The sequence below is a fragment of the Lissotriton vulgaris genome, chromosome 9, assembly GCF_964263255.1.
Source record: "Lissotriton vulgaris chromosome 9, aLisVul1.2, whole genome shotgun sequence".
Lineage (NCBI taxonomy): Eukaryota > Metazoa > Chordata > Amphibia > Caudata > Salamandridae > Lissotriton > Lissotriton vulgaris.
The window spans coordinates 957,536,078-957,542,301 of NC_141697.1; the positions used below are offsets into that span (position 1 = coordinate 957,536,078).

A 6,224-nucleotide genomic window follows, 5' to 3' on the forward strand; every position below is an offset into this window, starting at 1 on the left:
GGGGGGTCGAGGGAGGGTCATGCTGCGGGTAGTGTTTTAGGGTTTAGGGTAGTGTTGTGGTGTTTGTGTAGTGTAGGGTAGTGGTTTAGGGTAGTGCTGGGGGCTTGTGCAGGGTAGTGTTTGAGTGTAGGGACCAGACTGGGGGTCGGGGAGGGTCGTGCTGGGGTAGTGTTTTAGGGTTTAGGGGAGTGGTGTGGTGTTTGTGTAGTGTAGGGTAGTGTTTTAGGGTTTAGGGATTTGCTGGGGGGTCATGCAGGGTAGTGTTTGGGTGTGGGGACCGGACTGGTGGTCAGGGGAGAGTCGTGCTGGGGGTAGTGTTTTAGGGTTTAAGGTTGTGTTGTGTCATCTGGCTTTCCTCTCTCGTCATTAATGCGCATCGCTCGCCACTCGCCAGACGTGCCTTTTAAAAAAATTTTTACTTTTAGTGCGAGGCATGCGCACGCACGTGTGCTTGTTTATGCTGTTTGCATGCCCTGGCCTACGTGAACCTACACATAAAACTGCTGCTTACCTGTGTAATTGCTGTACACCAACTAGATTATTGCATGTATGCAATGCAGCAACAAAGTAGTTGTTCCTACGGTCGAGCCTTTGTTTAAAATATTTGTGTAAATAGAAAGCTACACTTTTGTGAAATGAATATAACACAATTTACTGTTCATCTATCATGTTCACTGAATTTGCACTTGTTAGCATTGTTGTTATGAATAAACCACATTTTATATATTATACTGGTATGCTAGCACAAGACAGCTGGGTAATACAAATGGACATTTACGTATGCTCATGTGATGTGAACTTATAAATTAAACAAGCAATATGACCTGTCTCAATATGTTTATATATTTGTAATTCTCCATTTAATTCTGGAATATCTATATACATTTTTCTTGAAATTTCATGGTCAATTTCAATGTAAATATACATGTAGGTAGCCGGTGGCAGACTCATTCTTTTAGCAAGCACAAATCCAGCATTGAAGAGCAAGCCCCGGGGACACACTGTCAACCAATTGAACAGACTGAGTAAGATTCAAAAGGAATTCTCCAATCAGCAATATCACGGGGGCGGGTTAAGGATGCAGGTGACCCGGCTCGTCTTCCCATAGTGAAGGGAAGTCAGTCTAATCATTTCAAAACCTTCCAATCAGAAGTCCTCTTTCATTATCTCGTATGCTTTCATGGCTGGCTGACTAATCCACTGCTTCAGCCCTCCTGATTTTTAGGTCGAAGCCTGCGTAGGCTGGGCATGCGCAGTCTCGCTGGCGAGATCTTATGATCTTGAGGAGCTTTCACTAGCGGGTTTTAGGCCCCGCCCCCGTTCCCATTGGCCGGCATCACCGTTTATGCTAAACGGTGGCCAGCCATTGGGAAAGAGCATCCTCTGACACACACTTTTCTCTCTTTTTGCCGTCCTACTTGGACGGACTGCCCTGACTTCCTGCTGGCGTAAAAGGTGGGTTATCTTTATGGGGCTAAACAGATGACCCCATAAAGAAGATAATAAACCTTTTACGCCAGAAGGAAAGCATGCTGAGGCCGTCCAAGTGGGACGGCAGAAAAAGAGACAAGTCTACGTGAGCGCTTGTTTATCCAGATTACTTGTTACAAGTGTTCGAGGGTATAGGCCAATCCAGTTTACCTGTCACACGTATTTTCTGGTCCATGTTAGCTTGTATCCCCTGTTTAATATATTTCTGCATTCTTATTGGTCTCAGTTACCCATCAATGGCACTTTCTGGTTGCTACAGATTACCTGTTACAGGTGTTTCCTGGTCTGTTTAGGTGCCGTTCGCCCACCAACGGTTTCCCTGCCCATTCTCGCACTTAACTACGTCGAAACACTTTCTTTACCTTACTTCTGAGGCTGGTACCTATACAGTGTGCATGCGTACTATTTTACCATGTGAAAACTATAAATCCCAAGTAGTCAAGCGTATTTCAGTACGTCCTATAGACATGCTGACGTCAGTCACTGCTGGGGAGTGAAGCAATCGTTCGGCTGTTTGTGAATTCGCCCACTGTTCCGTGGGTAACAAGGTGGCCATCTTCTTGTTTAGAACGTTTAATTCTTTTTGAATAGTATATAGTTAAATGCTGGATGTACGATTTATTAGCTAATTTTTTTTAATAAATATTTTTTTTCTTCTGCTAGTGTCATATTTATGTTGATATGCCATGATATTCCTAATGCAAAGCGTGCGATTTTCTACAATTCAAATCCTAAATGGAGACGTTAAAAGAGTTTCTAGTATCTTATGCATTTGATATAGTGACCAACCAAAACTCCAAGCACTCAAAACTGTATTTCTACTACTAGAGTCCTCGATTGTGAATATGCATACCACTTCCAATGTAGCCAGTAAAATACCCCGTACAAAATGGTCCCGATACTCTAGTATCTGTTTTGTGTTATAGTATCCCGTTTCAAGATGGCTTTCGCGTGAACATGTGCAAATGGTTACCTCAGTCATCTATCTACATTTTATATAACATTAAGCATCTGAGAGACGTCGCTGCCGCAGCCACTACGATCCAAAACCACCTATAAGAAGACCCGTCGACTAAAATGGGAGTGCTCATCATCGAGGCGTTCTAGGGAGGTTCGCACTAGGTACTGGAGGATCTCCTCTTGGAAGAGTTTGAAAACTCTGCACTTTGCAGCTTGCCAGCCAAGAAGGGCACTGGAGGGCATGCATCTCTGCCTTCATGTTCATGCAGACCGTGCCAGCCAGTGCCCAGTATAGCATCCTGTTTGCCAGGTCAGTGCTTAACCTAGCTGAGCTGGTCGCCTTACGACCTGACCTCGGCAAGCTCAGAAGGTCCTCTACTTCCACGAGAACCAGCTGGTGTACCCTGTGTGCAAGGGCCAGGAAAGGACTTCCAGTATGGCTACAACCAAGTTCTTTCCTGCCTGGTGGCCGACGTGGTGGTATTTAACTCGCTTTATAACATGGAGTCATTTCTGACCAGTAACCGTGGCTTTTTGAGGCTTATGCCTGATCACAGTCCCGATGACCTGGAAGGACTGATCAGGCCAAGGTGCCTGGTCCTCCACTTCCCTGTAAGGTTCCCGAATGTTAGTAAGTTCCTCTTGCTATATTGCAAGCATATCCATTTGGAGAGCAGGTCTGCAGTCAAAGGGGAACCTTTCCTGGCTCAGAGCTTGACTACTCCACAGCAGAACACCATTGCTGGGAATTTGATGGAAAACTATGCCCAAGATCGAGAAGGTGTACCTTTTCTCGCACAACTGTAAAGACCACAAAACCTAGTGGCAACAGCCGATGAACTAGAGGTGTCCAATGTACCATAGAATGCAAAATCGGACCATACATTTGGTGAGCACTTTGTAACTCCCCATGGTAATAGCAGTGAAACTGACAAAGAGCAAAGACCACTACACATTGTCTGGCCTCACCGTTGGGAGCACGACAAAGACCCAGAAAACTTTTTTCCAAGTTCTGCTTAAGCTTAAAGGCCTCTCCTTGCGATTCAATGTGTCTGTTCTTGGAGAAACCTATACAGATGTGCCAGATGTATTTCTGAAGGCCAGGGAGGCGTTGGGCAATTCTCTGTTGCATTGGGGCTACCTTCCTAGCAAAGAGATCTATTTCCAAGCCCTGTGTATGGCTGATGTTGCTGTCTCAACAGCCAAGCATGAGTTCCTTGGCGTGACAATGCTGGAGGCCTTACATTGTGGTTGGTACCCACTGTGTACCAAGGCTCTGGTGTATCAAAAAATCTTTCCAGCTCAATATCTGTATTCGACTCCTGAACAGCTGTTTAAGAGGCTTCAGAATTTCTGTGAAAGGCCAGACATTGTGAGGAAGCATCAATACAAGGGTGACATTTTTAAGTATTTATGGGCATCCCTACGCAACAAATACCAGGACCTACTTGAACCAGAATCAGTTGTTAGTTGATGACAGAGGGAGCAAAGGCTACTGGTTAGACTGCAGCTCTAGATTATAGAAAACATGATATCATAATTAGACACTACGTTATTACAATGCTATTAGTTGCAAATGACTCTCAGCAGTCTTAACAGAGGACTCCTATGAAAACAATGCATCTTTTTTATTTTTGAGTTAACTTACCTCCTCTCCCCAAACCACTCTAAGATCTCAAATATGAGTCATGTGGAAGAGGAGATCAATGATAAAAAGTGTCAATAAAGTGGAACGTTAATGGCTTATAATTCCTGGTGTAGAACTGTCTTAAACTAAATTACAACAGAGCACGTTAATCATTTCCTTCCATCACTCAAATCCCAAAAGAATATAGATTTGTAAAGATCATTCACATATAAGGCACTTCTAGATGCATCACTAAATATGTTAATTTCCTATTTTATCTTTCTTCTCCTTAAACATTTTTAAGATATAAGTGTATCTGACTTACAGATATCTTTAAAGTAACACTGAATGAATGATTTTTTTTTTAGCTTTGACTTGGAAGTGCTAACGAAGAGGGCATTCCCAAATCAAAATGTCTGTATTAAGATGAGATGCTTATACCTTAATTCTTGAGTGAAACATATGATAAACGCCATAAGTGTTTACATTTTGTTTCGTACGCATGTCATACCAAAGGTAGCTTTTCTCACTTTATCTACAGTTTCAGTCATTTATATTTGGGGCAGAATTATAATGTTGTTGTCATTGTCATATTAAGTGACTAGCAGCCCGTCCCGACCTTGTCCGGGAGCAACAGGCTTCCCCGACATTGTCCAGCAGCCCAGCCCAGACCCCCGCCCGGCCCGTCCCCCGCCTGCCCCGACCCCCGCCTGCCCCGACATGGGTCCCCTTGTTATGTGTTTATCTAGGTTCCTGATCGATACTGCGACCTTATGCCCCTATTCGGCTATAAATCCATTTATTCCCTATATTGGCATAACCGTTCAAGTGCGATTTTCAGAAAAGTCATCTCTGGCCTCACACGAACAGAGCCACATTCCAGCATAGTTCTCTCTGCCACTTCCTTTGCCACCAATTAGTGCAATGACAGAGCAGAAGTCACTATCTGATATTCCTAGATTAACACTCCGAGTTCTTCAACAAGATAAAAACTCAGCAAACCTGAAAATCCCCGCTTGCTTTGTTTTGATTAGTAATGGAACTCTAATGAGCAACTGATAACTATCACTTCCTAGTGACATCTTTAATTGACGTCTTATGTCCAGCAAACTTGTGTCAAACCCGGCACCTGTCAGGTATAAATATTACCAACGTTGCCTTAAGCAATGAGCTACTGTTGCTGATACTAGCTGCCTGCAAGACCCCGTGTTGGTGAAGCTAGCACTCTGTCGCTGCAGCCTGCTGTCCCTGTGGTGGTGAAGCTGCTGATACCATTATCGCTGCTAAAGCGCGAACGATGGTGCAGTACGCTTAGGAGCTGAACAGCCGTCCCTCTGCGAAGACATCCAGCAGATTCCAGCTGCCCGCGGACGCTGTCCCCCCTCCTTCCTCGACGCGCTGAAGTGAGCCGCTGCCTTTCTCGTGCAGAGAAATCCAGCTCCGGCGTTTCCGGTCTGCCCTCGCGGGTGACTGGGATATCGAGAGTGACCCCTGAAGGAGATACCAATCCTCCATCATTCTATTCAGAGGTATGGTGTTGACTAAACCCTTAGACGAGAATTCTTGAAACAAACCTTGGCAAAACCAACTTAACTTAAAGCTACTTACTTACTCCCCTTCCACGTGTTAGGCTTAGGTCAGGCACACTGGGGTAGGCTTAGTTAGAAGCACCAGTTGAGTATGTTAGCCTAATGTATATATGACTGTATATATGTTTTATTACTTTTAAACCATTGTATGGCTAAGAAACCATATCAATGCTTTTACAGTTCTATTTCGCAATACTTATCTTACTGTACGTACTTTTTATAATAACAAGTCTTGCAATTGTGGCAATACATTTCTCTTGTACGAGAAGAAAGACTGTTCAATAAATGTTAACCCTTTATTGACAAACGCCCGTCTCTCTATTCTCTACATCTCGTGAAAGTAAACTGCACTAGACTGACTGAGTGAAATACATGTCTATTGTTTCACACGACCCTAGAGATTGACTCTTGATCTGAGGAGCAAAGTTGTCATGTTGCACGGTTGTTGGAAAGCTGAATCCCTTCTTGTCTGTGCCAGGGAAGCTGATCACTTCCCATGCAGAGAAGAAAGTTTCCAGTGACCTCTGAGCTAGTTGGTAACACACCCAATTAAGTTT

The 6,224-nt window shown here is 44.0% G+C and overlaps 1 pseudogene; it reads left to right on the forward strand.

The window, feature by feature from the left end:
* The first annotated feature begins 2,568 nt into the window (after window positions 1-2,568).
* Window positions 2,569-3,827, forward strand: LOC147692606 (tRNA-queuosine alpha-mannosyltransferase-like; annotated as a pseudogene).
* The last annotated feature ends 2,397 nt before the right edge of the window (window positions 3,828-6,224 follow it).